Genomic DNA, 20,226 nt, shown 5'->3' on the forward strand with positions numbered 1-20,226 from the left:
TGCATCTTCAACAGATGGAGACGGTAAACGTAGCTCTGGAGTTGATGATCTCGCTCGTCATGAACCACCATCCCAGGTGCTTGCTTTAACTTCACGGTGTCATTTGTGGTTGCATGTTCCATATGGTGTCTAGCTTGTATTCGGAAGGCCGAATTCGGTCTTTATTAAGATAACGAAAGATATTTTTTACATGAACCACCATCCCGGGAGCAACAGAAGACAAATAGCTAGTCAGGGCACTGTCCGAGCCAGTGACAAGCCCATCACACACAAGCATCACCTGGAAGCCAACTAAAAAGCCATGATGGTGGCGAAGCAGCCCGCCTCCCACCAGGCTCTCATGTCCTCAATGATCAGGCCCACGAACTCTTTATCACCTCCATTACTGAGAAATATCTCCTTAGTCCTTTTAGGTAACTATGGGTAATTTTGACCGCTGTCAAGTGAGCTACTCCTGCATCACCATTGTACCGCCTTGCCAAACTCATGGCGAGGCACACAACAGGTCTGGTACACAGCATGGCATACTTTATAGAACCTATGGTTAGGGCATAGGGAATGACTTTCATTCTCTCTCTATCTTGTACCGTGGTCGGGTTTTGAGTCTTACTCAACTTCAAACCTTATAATACAGGCTAGAACTCCTTCTTTGACTATTACAATTTGAACACCTTCAAAATCTAGTCAAGGTATGTGCTTTGTGAAAGTCCTATTAAGCGTCTTGATCTATCTCTATAGATCTTGATGCCCAATATATAAGCAGATTCACCGAGGTCTTTCATTGAAAAACTATTATTCAAGTATCCTTTTATGCTATCCAGAAATTCTATATCATTTCCAATCAACAATATGTCATCCACATATAATATTAGAAATGCTACAGAGCTCCCACTCACTTTCTTGTAAATACAGGCTTCTCCGAAAGTCTGTATAAAACCATATGCTTTGATCACCTCATCAGAGCATATATTCCAACTCCGAGATTCTTGCACCAGCCCATAGATGGATCCCTGGAGCTTGCACACTTTCTTAGCACCTTTAGGATCGACAAAACCTTCTGGTTGCATCATATACAACTCTTCTTTAAGAAATCCATTAAGGAATGCAGTTTTGACGCCCATTCGCCAGATTTCATAATCATAGAATGCGGCAATTGTGTAACAGCCTGGATTTTGGCCATTTTCTTTTTCTTTTGATTTATTTGGTTTTTGCTCTGTTTTTCTTTTTGGAGTGGTTCTGTGGCCTTGCCACCTGGGAAATCAGCCTCATTCCCCCTCCCAAGTGGCTCATTATTTCCAAAACCTTGCCAAGATCGTGTCACTTCACTGCTTGACCAAACCCTAATTTCTTTTTCTCTGGAATATTCCTTTCTCTATTAAAGGAATAACCATGTGTGCCCTAGGTTGTGAAGCAACCTATATTTCTGTCCATCCAAAAATTCCCAAATAATTCTCATAATTCCTTTGGGTCATATGTTGCTCAAATATGCCGAAACTTTCCTGTCCTAGCCCAAGAATAATTCCCCAATAATTATTCTTCATTTATGTCCAGTGTGGCTTTCTCTAAGGAAGTGCCACCTATCCTTTCCTGATTTCTCCCAAACCTTTTGGGTATTTTCTATGTGCAAATCATTGCCTCATGCCAAAATTCAACTTTATTTGCCTAGCCAATCTTCCTCAGCAATTTTTCGAACTTTCTGTCAGACAGAAGGCATTGTGAAGGAAGTACTAGCTAGGGTTATCCAAATGAGTTGAAATTTTGCAGACTTCTTCATGTGCTCATATCATGACCCTCCTCCAAATTTCAGCTCCATCCTTTGATCTATGTGAGCACAGGACCAAATCTTTGATTCTAGCAATATTTTCAGGTTGTGAAGCAAGTGCATTTTATATTGTTTCATTAATTCTGAGAAATTACCAGATTGTTCTCCTACCCAAATAACATCTCTCCACCCAATTTGGCACCATTTCACTTAGCCAATATTTCTCCAAAATTATTGCAAGTTCCTGGTCAGCAAGAATGTTTGTTAAGCAAGTACCATTTTGGTAAATCCAATTGGTATGAAATTTTTACAGCATCATTGTGTGACCAAATAATCAAGCCTTGCCAAATTTCAGCCCAAGTGGAATCACCATGTGAGTGCATCATCCAAATCAAGTTTCTGGACCATTTTGGTCAGTTGCAAAGCAACTACATTAAATCTTGATCCAAATCTCATCAAACTCTCCAGGATTATAGTCCTTCCTAAGCTAATCACCCCAGACAAACTCTTTGGATCCAATCAAGTTCCTGTTGATCACCACTGCACATCCAAGTTTACTGCAGTAAACTTCAGAAGTTGATTACCATTTAACCACATAGCTTTCCATCTATCTACCACCGCAGTTGAAACCTCCCCTGGAAGAACTTACCACTAGACAACAGGTTCCAGCCCATCTCCCCCGCTACATGCCAGCGCACACGGTGACCACCTCTCTGGCATGCCATGGACGCGAGCTGGATGGCTTCTTGCTCGGGCCCCTCTCCCTCTCGTCGCCTTCGCGTGCGTGACCATGTCCCTTGCCTTCCTCTCATCGTCGCTGTTCCCCTGGACCCCTCGCTCCCTCCGTCCGCTTCCTCACCGATGCAAGCCGCCGCGCGCCCATGGGCGAATAGTGGCGGATTGGCTCGGAGCTCGCCGTCTTCTTCCTCCCTGCGCTCCCTTGGCCGCCTCTTCCCCGTGAGGTCTCCCTCCTATTCCCTCTCGTCGCCTACCTCCAACCTCTCGAGCACGCACACGCGTCCGCGGCGCCGGACACGTATCCACGGCGACGCCAGCTCGGCCTCCTTGCCTCGCGCCTATATAAGCCCACCCCGAGGTGCCGCGACCTCACCAAGCTCTTCCTCACTCTCCCAGGAACCCGCCCAGCCTCTTGCCCGAGCTCCGGAGTCCTTCCTTGCCGCAAACCATCGCCATGGGTGCCGTTCTGCTCGGTTCAAATTCGAGCGCGGTAGCGCCCCTCTCCCTCTCCGTCCTCCACCAGTAGAACCACCGGAGCCAGCAGACCCTCCCCAAACATTCACCTCATCGCCGGAGCGCCGTAGCCCCGAGCTCCTCGCTGCCCGTCGCCGGCCTCCGCCGCGCTCGGAGGAGCCCTCGTGCTCGGCTTCCCCAAGGTCCGTGCCGTACCTGGATGGGTGCGGCACCTCCTCCCGATCCCAACGGTGGTTCAAGCTTCGCCGGGGAGGGCTGGAGCCGCCCGAACGAGCGCCGGCACCGGCGGCCTCCCTCTGGACCGCGGGCGAGCACGAGGGAGATGAAGACGACGACCCCCTGTGCATGGGACCCGCCCGTCAGCCTCACATGCGTTGACCAGGCGCTGATGACGTGGATAAGTGGACACGCAGTTCCCGTCGCTACGTCTTCATAAGCTGAAAGCGTATTCTCTAGGTGCTTCAGCTCAAAGTATGTTTTCGTTATTCTGAAAGCGTATTTCCTCTCTGTTTCAGCCAGGAATGCATTTTCCTCTCTGGAAACCGTATTTCTTAGAAAGGCGCGTTCTGTTTTTCCGGCTGAGGGCCTGTTTGTGATGCTTTTATTTACAAATGGGTCCCTGGCAGAAAAACTATCATATCTTTTTGCTCCCAACTCCAAATGAGGTGATTCCAAAGCCCATTTCTTCATCTCGTCGAGCCCATTCTGTTGATACCATTTTCACCATGTTTTAACATTATGAAAATGCCCATTTTGCCTTTACACTTAATCAGCCCCCTCCGAGCGAGAACGTTTTCCTGCGATTCGTTCCGCGAGCTTCTCGCACTTTCTCCCGGTGATTTCTTCCACCCCAGGCAAGCCACAACCACCATTTGCATGATAGTCATGCAGTAGCATTGGTTTTCAACTTGAATGTTTAATAACTGTATGTTTGTTTTGCTACTGCTGTCGTTATTTCGGTTATGCTTGTGGATCAGTGGTTACCATCATGCTATGTTTTCTTGCACTCTGTTATCATGTTCTACCTGATAGTATTATTTTCATATTGGTCATGCTTGATAGTAGTACATGTTGGGTTGGTCATGTTCTTTGGTGCATGACTAACGTCGGTTACTGAGTCTCGTTAATATGCATTGTTCCTTTGCTGTTAGTTGGTTAGGTGTTTACTTGGTAATATTATTGATGCAACCGCGAAAGCGGCGGTCGACGAAGCGGAAGCGAGAATGTCGGTGTTCTTGCATGGTACCTATTGTTGATGTTAATGGTTATGTTATACTATGAGTAGTGTTGTACTTGTGATATTCATGCTCGTCATTATGCCATGCTCAGTTGGATATGATTCATTGTTGATATGGTTGATAGTTATGTTGTACCCTCATGCTTATGTTGATATCATGCTCATGCATTGTAAGTGCATCATGTTATTTTATCATTGCTCAGCATACTTGCACTCAAGTTTAACCGGATTAAATTGAACTTGGACAACTGTTGGCCGAGTCATGGAGCCACCATATCGAGCTGACCAGTGCAACCACGCTTACCTTTATGGGAAGGTCCTAACTGGGTCTATTGTCATGCCTCTCGCCGGTGCCTCCAATGAGGGAAGGTTATGGGCGCGCGCTACCCTGATCAGGTAAGCGGACAAAAGCCTTGTGTGCCCGTTGTTGTTGTACCCGGGTTGTCCCCAATTGGGACCGTTTTTGTTTTGCCACGACGGTGGCCGTTGGTGCCTTTTGTAGGCACGGGGCCACCCAGGACTTATCCCGGAGGGGAATTTGTCGGAGTGGCCAGGAGGGTGTCATGGCAGTAGGACGGTTTTGTCGGAACGCCGCTGGGCCACCCGAATGGGAGTGCGAGGCCATGGGTTCCGTGGTGTGGGTACAGTGTACTAACCTCTGCAGAGTGTATATTAAATCTATCAATAGCCGTGCCCGCGGATAAGGGCCCAGTTCATGTCGGTCACACTATGGGTCAACAGTAATAATAATGATGTGTTTAATAACAACCCCGGTTCGATGATGAGATAAGCTGGTTATGTGATCCGTGAATGATCACCGTTTGGTTACGAGGTAACCCGTTGAGCCCAGAGTGGTTCCGTTTGTGATCCGTGAATGATCACCATTTGGTTACGAGGTAACCCGTTGAGCCAAGAGTGGTTCCGTTTGTGATCCGTGAATGATCATTGTGGTATCGAGGATACCGAGTTGTTGGATATTCGTAATGTTGTGCGAGAATCGTGGGAGAAAGATCAAGCTCCTTGTGGTCATTTAATGATTACTACGGTATTGTTTATACCAAGCTTGATTTTATCCTGAGATGATCGTGTGATGTCCGAGGTTGGTAAGTGATGCATGTGATGGTTATGAGGTAACCCGAGCAGAATAAGTGGTGCATATAGTTTCATCATGTTGCATGCTAGTATCGTCATATTTATATGTTCATGCCATGCTCATATAGTTCTAGCTGTATCATGTTCATGTTGTTCATGCCATGTTATCCTGATGATCTCATGATAATTCCTGCTTAACCTGTAATTGCCATGCATGTTGTTGTTTGTCTTGAATGCTTCTGGTTATTGTGAGCTTGCAAGTACATTCAATATACTGACCTGCGTGTCATGCAAGTTTGCAGGTCATGTCATGATTGCTTGTCGTGGTTTCCATTCATGCGATCTAGGATAAGCATTCCAGCCAGAGTCCCTGCGGAGTGGAGTTCATCACCGTCTTCGCTGTTCCGCTGCTAGAGTTATTCCGCTGCATTGTGTTGTTCTGCTGCTTGCATGGAGCAACTGTGGCAGGCGTAGTATCGTCGTGCTGATGTAATCCCCTTGTATCATTATAGCCTGTAATAAAGAGCTGATTTGTTCTATGCTAAGCAGTGCCGTATTCCAGAAGACTTCACCTTGATCTCTGGGCTGGAATACGGGGCGTTTCGGTATTCTCTGAGCCGGAGTGCCACAAATTGCAAACATGATTCGGACATACTTAACCATCGCTACGGGTGAGAAAGTCTCTTTCGTAGTCAACTCCTTGAACTACCCGAAAATCTTTCGCGACAAGTCGAGTTTTGTAGACAGTAACATTGCCATCAGCGGCAATCTTCTTCTTGAAGATCCATTTATTCTCTATGGCTCGCCGATCATCGGGCAAGTCCACCAAATTCCACACTTTGTTCTCATACATGGATCCTATCTCATATTTCATGGCCTCAAGCCATTTATCGGAATCTGGGCTCATCATAGCTTCTTCATAGTTCATAGGTTCGCCATGGTCTAGTAACATGAATTCCAGAATAGGATTACCGTACCACTCTGGTGTGGAACATGCTTTGTTCGACCTACGAGGTCCAGTAGTAACTTGATCTGAAGTTCATGATCATCATCATGAGCGTCCTCTCTAGTTGGTGTAGGCTACACGGGAACAGATTTCTCTGATGTGCTACTTTCCAATTCGAGAGAAGGTACAATTACCTCATCAAGTTCTACTTTGCTCCCACTCACTTCTTTCGAGAGAAACTCCTTCTCTAGAAAGTTTCCATTCTTGGAAACAAAGATCTTGCCTTCGGATTTGTGGTAGAAAGTGTATCCAATTGTTTCCTTAGGGTATCCTATGAAGACGCACTTCTCCAGTTTGGGTTCGAGCTTATCAGGCTGAAGCATTTTGACATAAGTGTCACAACCCCAAACTTTAAGAAATGACAACTTAGGTTTCTTGCCAAATCATAGTTCATACGGTGTCGTCTCAACGGACTTAGACGATGCCCTATTTAACGTGAATGCGGCTGTCTCTAATGCATAACCCCAAAAAGATAGTGGTAAATCGGTAAGAGACATCATAGATTGCACCATATCTAATAAAGTACGATTACGATGTTCGGACACACCATTACGCTGTGGTGTTCCAGGTGGCGTGAGTTGTGAAACAATTCCACATTGTTTTAAATGAAGGCCAAACTCGTAACTCAAATATTCGCCTCCGTGATCAGATCGTAGGAACTTTATTTTCTTTTTACGATGATTCTCTACTTCACTCTGAAATTCTTTGAACTTTTCAAATGTTTCAGACTTGTGTTTCATCAAGTAGATATACCCATACCTACTCAAATCATCTTTGAAGGTCAAAAAATAACGATACCCGCCGCATGCCTCAACACTCATCGGACCGGATACATCGACATGTATTATTTCCAATAAGTCATTAGCTTGCTCCATTGTTCCTGAGAATGGAGTTTTAGTCATATTTCCCATGAGCCATGGTTCGCAAGTATCAAATGATTCATAATCAACTGATTCCAAAATCCATCCGCATGGAGTTTCTTCATGCGCTTTACACCAATATGACCTAAACGGTAGTGCCACAAATGTGTTGCACTATCATTATCTACTTTGCATCTTTTGGCATCAATATTATGAATATGTGTATCACTACGATCGAGGTTCAATAAACCATTCACATTGGGTATATGACCAGTGAAGGTTTTATTCATGTAAATAGAACAACAATTATTCTTGGACTTAAATGAATAAACTTTATTGCGACAAACATGATATAATCATATTCATGCTCAACGCAAACACCAAATAACATTTATTTAGGTTCAACACTAATCCCGAAGGTAGAGTGAGTGTGCGATGGTGACCGTATCATCCTTGGAATCACTTCCAACACACATCATCACTTCACCCATAACTAGTCTTTGTGCATTCTACAACTCCTGTTTCGAGTTACTAATCTTAGCAACTGAACCGGTATCAAATACCTAGGGGCTACTACGAACACTAGTAAGGTACACATCAATAACATGTATATCAAATATACCTTTGTTCACTTTGCCATCCTTCTTATCCGCCAAGTATTTGGGGCAGTTCTGCTTCTAGTGACCATTTCCTTTGCAGTAGAAGCACTCAGTTTCAGGCTTGGGTCCAGTTATGGGCTTCTTCACGGGAGTGGCAACTTGCTTGCCATTCTTCTTGAAGTTCCCTTTTCTTTCCCTTGCCCTTTTTCTTGAAACTAGTGGACTTGTTAACCATCAACACTTGATGCTATTTCTTGATTTCTACCTTCGCCGATTTCAGCATCGCGAAGAGATCGGGAATCGTTTTCGTCATCCCTTGCATATTATAGTTCATCACGAAGTTCTAGTAGCTTGGTGATAGTGACTAGAGAACTCTGTCAATCACTTTCTTATCTGGAAGATTAACTCCCACTTGATTCAAGCGATTGTAGCACCCAGATATTCTGAGCACATGCTCACTCGCTGAGCTATTCTCCTCCATCTTGTAGGCAAAGTACTTGTCAGAGGTCTCATACCTCTCGACACGGGCATGAGTCTAAAATACCAATTTCAGCTCGTGGAACATCTCATATGCTCCCTGGAGTTCAAAATGTTTTTTAAGTCCAGGTTCTAATCTGTAAAGCATGGCGCACTAAACTATTAAGTAGTCATCATATCGAGCTTGCCAAACGTTGATAACGTCTGCATCTACTCCTGCAATAGGTCTGTTACCTAGCGGTGCATCAAGGACATAATTCTTCCGTGCAGCAATGAGGATAATCCTCAGATCACGGACCCAGTCCGCATCATTGCTACTATCATCTTTCAACTTAGTTTTTCTCTAGTAACACACGGGAGCTATACGCGAGCTATTGATCTACAACATAGATATGCAAATACTATCAGGACTAAGTTCATGATAAATTAAGTTCAATTAATAAAATTACTTAAGAACTCCCACTTAAATAGACATCCCTCAAGTCATCTAAGTGATACGTGATCCAAATCAACTCAACCATGTCTGATCATCACGTGACATGGAGTAGTCATCAATGGTGAACATCTCTATGTTGATCATATCTACTATATGATTCACGTTCAAACTTTCGGTCTCCAGTGTTCCGAGGCCATTTATGTACATGCTAGCCTCGTCATGTTTAATCCGAGTATTCCGCGTGTGCAAAACTATCTTGTACCCATGGTATGTGAACGTACAGTCTATCACACCCGATCATCGCGTGGTGTCTCAACACGACGAACTGTCGCAACAGTGCATACTCAGGGAGAACACTTATACCTTGAAATTTAGTTAAGGGATCATCTTATAATTCTACCGCCGTACTAAGAAAAATAAGATGCATAAAAGATAATGAAAGCACAAGTGCACCCTGGGTGATTTTGGTAATTAATGTCAACATATCTCTTGTTGGACTAATATTTTCATCTAGTATATTTCTGAAAGTTCAACAAAGGCATGTCATGGACAAGAGGAAGTGGAACCCCTTCAAGGTGCTAAGGACAAAGATTGGCAAAAGCTCAAGACTCTTCATTTCTATTTTAGTGATCCAAGATCACATTGAGTCCATAGGAAAAGCCAATACTATTAAAAGGGGATGAGGTGTTGCTTAATGGTCTACTTGCTCAAAGTGCTTAGTGATATGATCCAAAGCCCTCAACCACTTTCTCAAATCCAAATATGTCCAAAACCTAAAGTCAAACTAGGCCCCACCGATTTGATTCATCCGACGCCATCGAGTTCACTTGACATAGCCACTACCAGAAACCCTAATTGATTCAGTCTCACCGATAGGATCTCGGTCTCACCGAGATGGCCTTGCAAACTCTCTGTTGCCTGTTGCAATTATTTCGGTGTCACAGAAACAAGCAATCGGTCCCACCGAGTTGTGACGCCCCCGATTCAATCATACACTAAACATACACGCAAACGTGTACGATCAAGATCAGGGACTCACGGGAAGATATCACAACACAACTCTAAAAATAAAAGAAGTCATACGAGCATCATAATACAAGCCAGGTGCCTCGAGGGCTCAAATACAAGTGCTCGATCATAGACGAGTCAGCGGAAGCAACAATATCTGAGTACAGACATAAGTTAAACAAGTTGCCATAAGATGGCTAGCACAAACTGGGATACAGATCGAAAGAGGCGTAGACCTCCTGCCTGGGATCCTCCAAAACTACTCCTGGTCATCATCAGCGGCCTGCATGTAGTAGTAGGCACCTCCGGTGTAGTAGGAGTCGTCGGCGGCGGTGGCGTCAAGCTCCTGGGCTCCAGCATCTGGTTGCGATAACCAGGTAGAATGGAAAGAGGGAAAAGAGGGAGAAAAGCAACCGTGAGTACTCATCCAAAGTACTCGCAAGCAAGGATCTACCCTACAAATGCTTGGGTATCTGTGTAAAGGGCCAATATCGGTGGACTGAACTGCAGAATGCCAGAATAAGAGGGGGATAGCTAGGCCTGTCGAAGACTAAGCTTCTGGCGACCTCCATCTTGCAGCATGTAGAAGAGAGTAGATGGTAAGTTCACCAAGTATCGTCGCATAGCATAATCCTACCCGGCGATCCTCCCCTCGTTGCCCTGTGTGAGAGCGATCACCAGGTTATATCTAGCACTTGGAAGGGTGTGTTTTATTAAGTATCCGGTTCTAGTTGTCATAAGAACAAGGTACAACTCCGGGTCGCCTGTTACCGTGGACACGGCTATTCGAATAGATCAACTTCCCTGCAGGGGTGCACCACATTACCCGACACACTCGATCCCTCTGGCTGGGCACACTTTCCTGGGTCATGTCCGGCCTCGGGAGATCAACACGTCGCAGCCCTACCTAGGCTTAATAGAGAGGTCAGCACGCCGGTCTAAATCCTATGCGCGCAGGGGTCTGGGCCCATCGCCCATTGCACACCTGCAAGTTGCGAACGCGGCCAGAAGCAGACCTAGCCCCCTTAATACAAGTACAGGCTTACGGTCCAATCCGGCGCGCGCCGCTCAGTCGCTAACGTCAAAAAGAGCTTCGGTTGATACCACGACGCCGGTTGCCCATATCTTTTCCCACGTGTCGTTTAGTGCGTATAAAGTCAACGTCCCAACTCAGATCAAATACCAAGATCTCGTTAAGCGTGTTATTTTGAAGTAACCGCGAACGCCGACCAGGGCCAGGCCTACCTCTCACCTAGGTGTCTCAACCTGCCCTGTCGCTCCGCCACAAATTAACAGTCGGGGGTCGTCGGGAACCCAGGCCCACCTCTACCGGGATGGAGCCACCTGCCCCATCAGCCCCCATCTCCGAACAGTATCATAAGTAATGTAACAGTATAAAGTATATAGCGTATGCCCGTGATCAGCTCCCGAGTGATCACAGGCCAGTAGTATAGCATGGCAGACGGACAAGAATGTAGGGCCACTGATGAATTACTAGCATCCTATACTAAGCATTTAGGATTGTAGGTAAGGGTAACAACTGTAGCAACGATGAAAGGCTATGCATCAGAATAGGATTAACGAAAGCAGTAACATGCTACACTACTCTAATGCAAGCAGTAGAGAGAAGGAATATGCGATATCTGGTGATCAAGGGGGGGGGTTGCCTTGTTGCTCTAGCAAGGAGGGGTCGTCAACAACGTAGTCGATCATGGCACCAGCAGCGGCGTCAATGTCGTAGTCTACCAGAGAGAAGAGGGGGAAGAAACAATGGATACATTGCAAACAGATGCATGACAAAGCAAACAGCGGTGCTAGGTGTGCCCTAACGCGGTAGGGGGTCATGCCGGCGAAGGGGTGAAACATCCGGGTAAGTATCCCCGGTGTTTCGCGTTTTCGGACAGATGAACCAGAGGGGGAAGGTTGCAGGTCTGCTATGCTAGGATGCGTGGCAGACGAACGGGCTGCGTATCCAGATTCATCTCGTCGTTCTGAGCAACTTTCATGTACAAAGTATTTTCATCCGAGCTACGGATTATTTTATATTAATTTATAAATATTTAATTCTTTTTTAATTAACAGAATTAATTTAAATCAAAAATATGTTTATTGCATCAGCATTACATCAGCATGATGTCATCAGTCAACAATGCATTTGACTAGTCAAACTGGGCAGTGGGGCCCACTGTCATTGACTGTTTATCTAATTACCAATTAATTAGGTTACTTACTTCATTAAGTTAACTAAGTTTAATTAGTTTAATATACGTAATTAATTAGTTTAATTAGTTTAACTAAGTCTAGTATATTTCTAAAATGTTTCACAGGGGCGGCCCCACTTGTCATTGGCCCCGGGGGTCTTTAGCGGGCGCCGGCGCTAGCGGGTTAAGGGCGTAGGGCGCATGGGCGCCAGCCCGGCGGGGCGCTCGCCCAAGCCATCCGCAGCGCAGTGGGGCGCCGAAGGGTGTGGCTGCGGCTGCCAGAGCAGCAGCAGCATCAGCACGGGAGCGGCGCGAAGGGGAGAAGCCCGGCGAGAAGGAGCGGGATGCGGCGGAGCGGAGGCGAGTGAGGCCAGGCGGGGTCGGACGCGTGGACATCGTGGGCAGAGCAGGGTCGACGATGGAGGCGGCGCACGGGGAAGGGCAGAGCGGGCCGCAGCGGTGGGTGATGCAGCGACATGGCAACGGCCATGGGGTGGAGCGCGAGGCGGGCAGCGACGGCGCGGCCAGGCGATGGAGGCAGCAGATGATGCTGCGGCGGCGCGGGCCACGGCAGGCGCGAGCACTCCGGGAGGACTGGCACGGCGGGTGCGGCTAGGCGTGGCTACGGGAGCGCGCGACGTGCGGTGACCGCGGGCATGGACAGCACGGGCGTGGCGACGAGGTGGCTGAGGCACGCGAGCGAGCAGTGCGGCGCACGGTGAGGGAGGCGGGTGCCGGAGCCCACGGTGAGGCGCGGGACCGAACGCGTCGGCGCGCGACGGACGTCAACAGTGACAGAGAACGAGGGGAGAGGAGGCCGGTGGCCTCACCAGCGTTGCAGGTGATCGGGCGGTGAGGCTCGAGGGCAACCCGTGGGGAGGATGACGGGGACGACGTGCGGCGGTCGAGGCGAAGGAGCTCCAGTCGAGGGTTGTGGTTGGCGCCGGGTGGCGATCCAGCGGCGAGGGACGACGGGTGGTGAGCGACGAGGCTGATCCCCCCCAATCCCGATCTGGATCGAGAGGGGGGAGAGGGATAGGCGATGTGGGGAGAGTGGGGGTGTCGGTGGATAAGGTTTGGGGTAGTGGGGTGAGGGGGTTATACAGGGGCACCGGGTGGGCCAGCCTGAATGGTTTCGGCCAGCTGGGCCGAGGCCCAGTGGGAAAAGGGGGGCTCTTTTGTTTTCTTTTGTTTTGCTATTTTTTTTCTTTACTTTTTATTTATTTATCCTTTCCCGTTTTCTTTTATTTGTTTAATGGTTACAGTTTTATAAAATACACAAATGGTTTTTAAATTAGTATTACTATATTTATTACTCTCACATTAATTTGCGTAACTAAATAAAATAGTTTAACATTTTATAAATAATAGAAGGCATTTATTAAATTGGTTAGGCTATTGTTTCATTCACATTTGAGTATTTAAACATTTTATAAAAGGGTGGTTTCTCCACCATAATTACCTATGCATTATTTGGTACAACACGAACATTTTAGTTTTATTGTTTGATAATTTTTGTTGTTTGCCTGGTCTTTAATTTGAATTCGAATCGGTTTTGATCTAACACGAGATTAGCCACAGTAATCGAGGTGACATGGCATCCTTAGCAGAGGTTCACTGTAGCTTAAGTATGCAGGCGTCACAATTCTCCTCCACTACAAGAAATCTCGTCCCGAGATTTAAGAAGTAGTGAAAGGGGGGAAAGGTTTGGTAACGAATCTAGCGGGTCTTCTCATTCTGGCTCGCTCTCCTCGAAGATATCGATACATTACATTGATGTCTTCATTCCACTGCTTCAGGTCATCATGATGAAGTCGGCATCCTTTCTTCGGAGTCTTCATTATACGTATGAACGACAAGGGGTAACTTGAAAGAACAGAACTCTGCACGGTTGCTTATCCGGTAGATAACATTAGGGAAGGTGGCGAAAAGTAACTCTCGAATTGAAACTTAAGAAATTATCGAGAGCAAAGTAAGAAGGTGCAAAGTAGAAGTTTCAAGTGCATAGGCAATCGTTCGTTGCCTGATACGAAAATGTGAAAGGGGTTTAGAGCAATGAGAATAAGTATTGCGTCTGATACCAGAATAGATCACTAGGCAGGTGGCCCGTGAACTACATACAAAGTCAAGCTCTAGGAATAACTTTGGCAACAGGGTGTATAGGAGAGTCAGGTTTCGATCTTGTGGAACTATGGGTTATGGGCCCACCACGTGGTTTAAAGTAGAAAGGGGGCTGGCATCTTACACGGCACGCTAGCAAGGCATGTCAGAGGGTAGCCTGTCAGTTATGTTGGCAACAACATCGATACCAAGGGCGAGGGACGAAGAGAACCATTTTCCTGCTCGTTGAACGAGGCAGAGCAATAGGCAAAGTTCTCGTCCATCGGTGGTTACTGGAATGCTATCGACAAATGCAACAGGGTCTTACTGACATGGTTGTACACCAAGGTGCTTACATAAGCAGAAGAATATTACTACTTAGATCATATGGATCACAAGGAAGGTTAAAAAATCAATGGAAAGGAAAATGTGATCATCAGATCAAACAGAACAATGGAAAGGAAAATGTGTTTGACACATATACCAGGGGTATACCCTTCCCAAGGACAAGCAGAGCAAGATATCCACGACGGGATAGAAAGTAGAAACCATTTAGGTAAGGGGAGAGGAATTTGATGACAATACCCATACAACGGGGTTTGGATAATTGATAAAGAAAAGATAGCATTGCTTCAACTGTTCTTATTGAAGATCGGAATACCACCGACATGCTTCGAGATAGCATTGACATGGTCTTCAAGCAAAGGTCAGACTTTGGATACACGAAGGATTCATCAGGAACAACTTGTAGAATAAGTCTTATAGTTTCCTCATGGAAGAATGGATAGCCTTGCTGAAAAGGAATCTATAACAATAGGTCCTACGACCAGGTGTGCTAGGCATGACATCACCTTACCGGGTTATACTAAGACCAATATTATAACTCTTGGAAATATGTTCCAACCATCATATCTGACCGAGATTCAGATCTGATCGGTGTTAGGATACCTCTGACTCATGATGCCTGAGAAGAAAAGGTGCAACACAAATTGACGAGATGACATTGTAAGATTCTCGGGAGATGAACTATGGAAGCGGGTTCCGAAACAAGAGTTCATCATTAAACCAAGGAGAGGGTGAGGAGATGGTTGATGGACTCAGCGTCAATACATTGAGATTTTCAAAAGATGGATCTCCACAGTTATGTGAAAAAGGAGATAACATTTGTTAGATCAAATGGTATAATGATGTATGCTCGAGGGAAACACACACAATTAAACATTGGTTGAAAGGTGCACCCGAAATATTGGCTGGGTTGCACGACCAATGTCAGAATGGTGGTTCAAAAATTAATAGTCTAAGAATGAACATCTGACCATTAACTTCAAAGCAATAGAGTTGCTAGAAGGGCAGAATCCAAACAACACCGTTCACTTGTTGGTACCCCGGTTAGAATCAACACGGTGACCAAGAAAGAAGGGTGACGGTGAGAAGCATCACTATACCAAGAATTCTTAAGAGGTGGAGCAATCCCCACTACATACTTGACATAAAAGACGGTAACACTTCAAGGTAGAACATAACATAAGTTGGGTAGCATGGAACTCGAGGTACAACACAAAATAAGAATAAGTTTGTGTTGGTAGGAAATCAAAGACGTTTTTGATGATAAAAATTCATCAAGGAGAAAGGATGGTATTATTTCTCATAATGAATTCGATTAATATCCTGAAAGAGCTCAGAATGTTGATGATGATCACGACACATTTGTCAAGAGATTTCATGAAGATGTAATCGATCGGCGACGACATCAAGTCAAAGGAATGTTGAAGCGAAAAGTTATTGGAACCAAGGGTATGACACAAACTCAAAACCAAGCTTGCTGTTCAAGGCGAAATGATATGATGAGGAAAATCGACGTACACTTAGCTCATCGTCGAAAATTATGCTCCGGGAATAAGGACCAAGTAGCACGGTTAAAATCAGCACGATACTGATATAGCCGATCAGGCTAGAAATGAAGTGACCGAGTACAAACTTGTAAGTAAAGAAGATTACTAATAGTTGTTTAATCGCGATGCGGACTCGATTCAGTTATCAATGTCCTTGAGTGTTTAATGACTCAGAGCCCGTGAAAAATTTGGAATCAGTGAGAATGTAGTACTTAATGGAGAACTCATAAGAAGTTATGCAGTTTCATGATAATCTCGAGATACTAGAGGGTAATACTCTAAGGCAGATCAGAATAGAGGTTGAAGTGGCGTATTTATCTGCATAAGACGAGTGCTTTAACTTGTCCGAGAAATGGAATCGAGGAGTAATAATATGGCTGGAACCATGATTGCAAAAGACCAGATCCAAGATATAAGTTGAGCTTATACCAAGGAAATAATTACTTTAAGAGAAGCTATAATGATAAGATCTATATCCTTTCCATGGGCATGAACACAAAGTTCAAGGTCGACTCCCACTTCTTCAATGCATAACCTATCATTCACTTCTCATTTTCGATGGAGTTGTAGTGCTGAAACTTTATGTGATAATTCACCAGGAGAATATGACTCGTGAAAACTCTCGGGTTTGCACAGATTAGGGAAGGCATTGGTCCAACCCATTGGGTATATTAGGAACATATACTACAAGCTTTAGGAGTAATTAACACAAGACCGAAAGCAGAGCATGGTTGACAAAGCAGAGGATACAATTTACCAAAGGCCTTATGTATCAGGGAAAGAACTTCTTGAGGTTTTTGTATAAGGACATTGTCGTATGATAATTCAACAAAGGATCCGGTGGTCCATAAGAGATCTGATGTGAGCATCGGTACTCAACCAGAAGAAGAAAGAATGCAAGGAGATCATATTATAGAAACAACTAACTAATTCAAAGCTCAAAGGCAAAGGAATTATGATTTCCAAATAAAGGGATCAGAAGCAAACGCTCTGATTAAGGATGGATAAGTTGAGTAAGCATAGGGGTAAAATCGACAATATTTTGATTGGTCGAGATCCAGCTCATGTTTAAAATGACGTCTGAGCCAGAAGGATGAATTCTAGGATCTGATTGAGGATTGTGAGCATTCGCAACATTTTGAATCAATGGACTCAAAATGATAATGACAAGGGATGCCAATAAAATTACGAGACTTATGGGATTAACCATAATGCAAGCAAGCAAGAATTTCAAAAGCAATAGGCAGTTGAGGATTTTCGAAAGATCGAATGGTATTTTGAAGACTTTTGTGAAATACTTAAATCAACTAGGGACGAGCGGATACTCGATAAGTGCAAGAAATTTTCTATATGGGTATTCAGGTGGCAAAGAACTGCAAGGCAGTAGGCACAAAGTATTCCCGGAACAATAGAGAGAATTTTGGGGTATCTTGTAATAACAAGATCAACTGGGAATAAAAGTCAGAACGACAGGTGTATGTATTTATCCATATGGACATTCAATGGTAGGGAATTGCAAAAGCAACGGGCACAAAGTCTCGAGAGAATATTGGAGAGTATCTTCGAAATCTTCTGGTGCACGGAGCAATCATCTAGAGTGAGGGGTTCTCCGGGAGGAAGTAGTGACGAGATCCTAAAGTTAGATTTTAGTAAATTCATTAAACCCGAATGGAAGAGAGATCAGAGTCCCAGAGTATAGAGGAGGAATAAAAGATCCTAATACCACCCAAATGGTGACGTGAGCCCGTAAGACACACAGCCATGTTAGTAAAAGTTTTGCAATGTCTAGACTCGACTTCGGCCAAGGAGTGTGGAACGGGGATTCCTACAGGCAGTCGGCTCTGATACCAACTTGTGATGCCCCCAGTTCAATCATACACTAAACATACACGCAAACGTGTACGATCAAGATCAGTGACTCACGGGAAGATATCACAACACAACTCTAAAAATAAAAGAAGTCATACGAGCATCATAATACAAGCCAGGGGCCTCGAGGGCTCGAATACAAGTGCTCGATCATAGACAAGTCAGCGGAAGCAACAATATCTTAGTACAGACATAAGTTAAACAAATTGCCATAAGATGGCTAGCACAAACTGGGATACAGATCGAAAGAGGCGCAGAACTCCTGCCTGGGATCCTCCTAAACTACTCCTGGTCGTCGTCAGCGGCCTGCATGTAGTAGTAGGCACCTCCGGTGTAGTAGGAGTTGTCGTCGGCGGTGGCGTCAAGCTCCTGGGCTCCAGCATCTGGTTGTGACAACCAGGTAGGATGGAAAGGTTGAAAAGAGGGAGAAAAGCAACCGTGAGTACTCATCCAAAGTACTCGCAAGCAAGGATCTACCCTACATATGCATGGGTATCTGTGTAAAGGGCCAATATCGGTGGACTGAACTATAGAATGCCAGAATAAGAGGGGGATAGCTAGTCCTGTCGAAGACTACGCTTCTGGCGACCTCCATCTTGCAGCATGTAGAAGAGAGTAGATGGTAAGTTCACCAAGTATCGTCGCATAGCATAATCCTACTCGGCGATCCTCCCCTCGTCGCCCTGTGTGAGAGCGATCACCGGGTTATATCTGGCACTTGGAAGGGTGTGTTTTATTAAGTATCCAGTTCTAGTTGTCATAAGGTCAAGGTACAACTCCGGGTCGCCTGTTACCGTGGACACGGCTATTCGAATAGATCAACTTCCCTGCAGGGGTCCACCACATTACCCGACACGCTCGATCCCTCTGGCTGGGCACACTTTCCTGGGTCATGTCTGGCCTCGGGAGATCAACACGTCGCAACCCTACCTAGGCTCAACAGAGAGGTCAACACGCCGGTCTAAATCCTATGCGCACAGGGGTCTGAGCCCATCACCCATTGTACACCTGCACGTTGTGAACGCGGCCAGAAGCAGACCTAGCCCCCTTAATACAAGTGCAGGCTTACGGTCCAATCCGGCGCGCGCCGCTCCATCGCTGACGTCAAAAAGAGCTTCGGCTGATACCACGACGCCGGTTGCCCATATCTTGTCCCACATGGTGGTTAGTGCGTATAAGGTCAACAACCCAACTCAGATCAAATACCAAGATCTCGTTAAGCGTGTTATTTTGAAGTAACCGCGAACGCCGACCAGGGCCAGGCCCACCTCTCACCTAGGTGTCTCAACCTGCCCTGTCGCTCCGCCACAAAGTAACACTCGGGGGCCGTCGGGAACCCAGGCCCACCTCTACCGGGATGGAGCCACCTGCCCCTTCAGCCCCCATCTCCGAACAGTATCATAAGTAATGTAACAGTATAAAGTATATGGCATATGCCCGTGATCACCTCCCGAGTGATCACGGCCCAGTAGTATAGCATGGCAGACAGACAAGAATGTAGGGCCACTAATGAATTACTGGCATCCTATACTAAGCATTTAGGATTGCAGGTAAGGGTAACAACTGTAGCAACAATGACAGGCTATGTATCAGAATAGGATTAACCGAAAGCAGTAACATGCTACACTACACTAATGCAAGCAGTAGAGAGAAGGAATAGGCGATATCTGGTGATCAAGAGGGGGGGCTTGCCTGGTTGCTCTGGCAAGGAGGGGTTGTCAATAACGTAGTCGATCAGGGTACCAGCAGCGGCGTCAATCTTGTAGTCTACCGGAGAGAAGAGGGGGAAGAAACAATGAATACATTGCAAACAGATGCATGGCGATGCATGACAAAGCAAACATCGGTGCTAGGAGTGCCCTAACGCGGTAGGGGGTGATGCCGACAAAGGGGGGAAACATCCGGGAAAGTATCCCCGGTGTTTCGCGTTTGTGGACAGATGAACCGGAGGGGGAAGGTTGGAGGTTTGCTATGCTAGGGATGCGTGGCAGACGAACAGGCTGCGTATCCGGATTCATCTCGTCGTTCTGAGCAACTTTCATGTACACAGTATTTTCACCCGAGCTACGGATTATTTTATATTAATTTATAAAGATTTTTTAATTAAGCGAATTAATTTAAATCAAAAATATGTTTATTGCATCAGCATTACATCAGCATGATGTCATCAGTCAACAATGCATTTGACTGCTCAAACTGGGCAGTGGGGCCCACTGTCATTGACTGTTTATCTAATTACCAATTAATTAGGCTACTTACTTCATTAAGTTAATTAATTAATTAATTAATTTATCCATTTATTTCTAAAACGTTTCACAGGGGCGGCCCCACTTGTCATTGGCACGGGGGGTCTTTTGCGGGCGCCGACGCTAGCGGGTTATGGGCGTAGGGCGCATGGGCGCCAGCCCGGCGGGGCGCTCGCCCAAGCCATCCGCAGCGCATTGGGGCACCGACGGGTGTGGCTGCGGCAGCCAG

At 45.8% G+C, this 20,226-nt stretch overlaps 1 long non-coding RNA gene across 1 annotated transcript; it reads left to right on the forward strand.

Moving 5' to 3' along the window:
• The first annotated feature begins 1,206 nt into the window (after nt 1-1,206).
• LOC141021337 (uncharacterized) lies at nt 1,207-5,840 on the forward strand. The gene is made up of 2 exons (XR_012182287.1): nt 1,207-3,639; nt 3,748-5,840. It is a non-coding gene; the product is annotated as an uncharacterized lncRNA (long non-coding RNA).
• Nucleotides 5,841-20,226: the final 14,386 nt, after the last annotated feature.

The sequence above is a fragment of the Aegilops tauschii genome, chromosome 4 (assembly GCF_002575655.3).
Source record: "Aegilops tauschii subsp. strangulata cultivar AL8/78 chromosome 4, Aet v6.0, whole genome shotgun sequence".
Lineage (NCBI taxonomy): Eukaryota > Viridiplantae > Streptophyta > Magnoliopsida > Poales > Poaceae > Aegilops > Aegilops tauschii.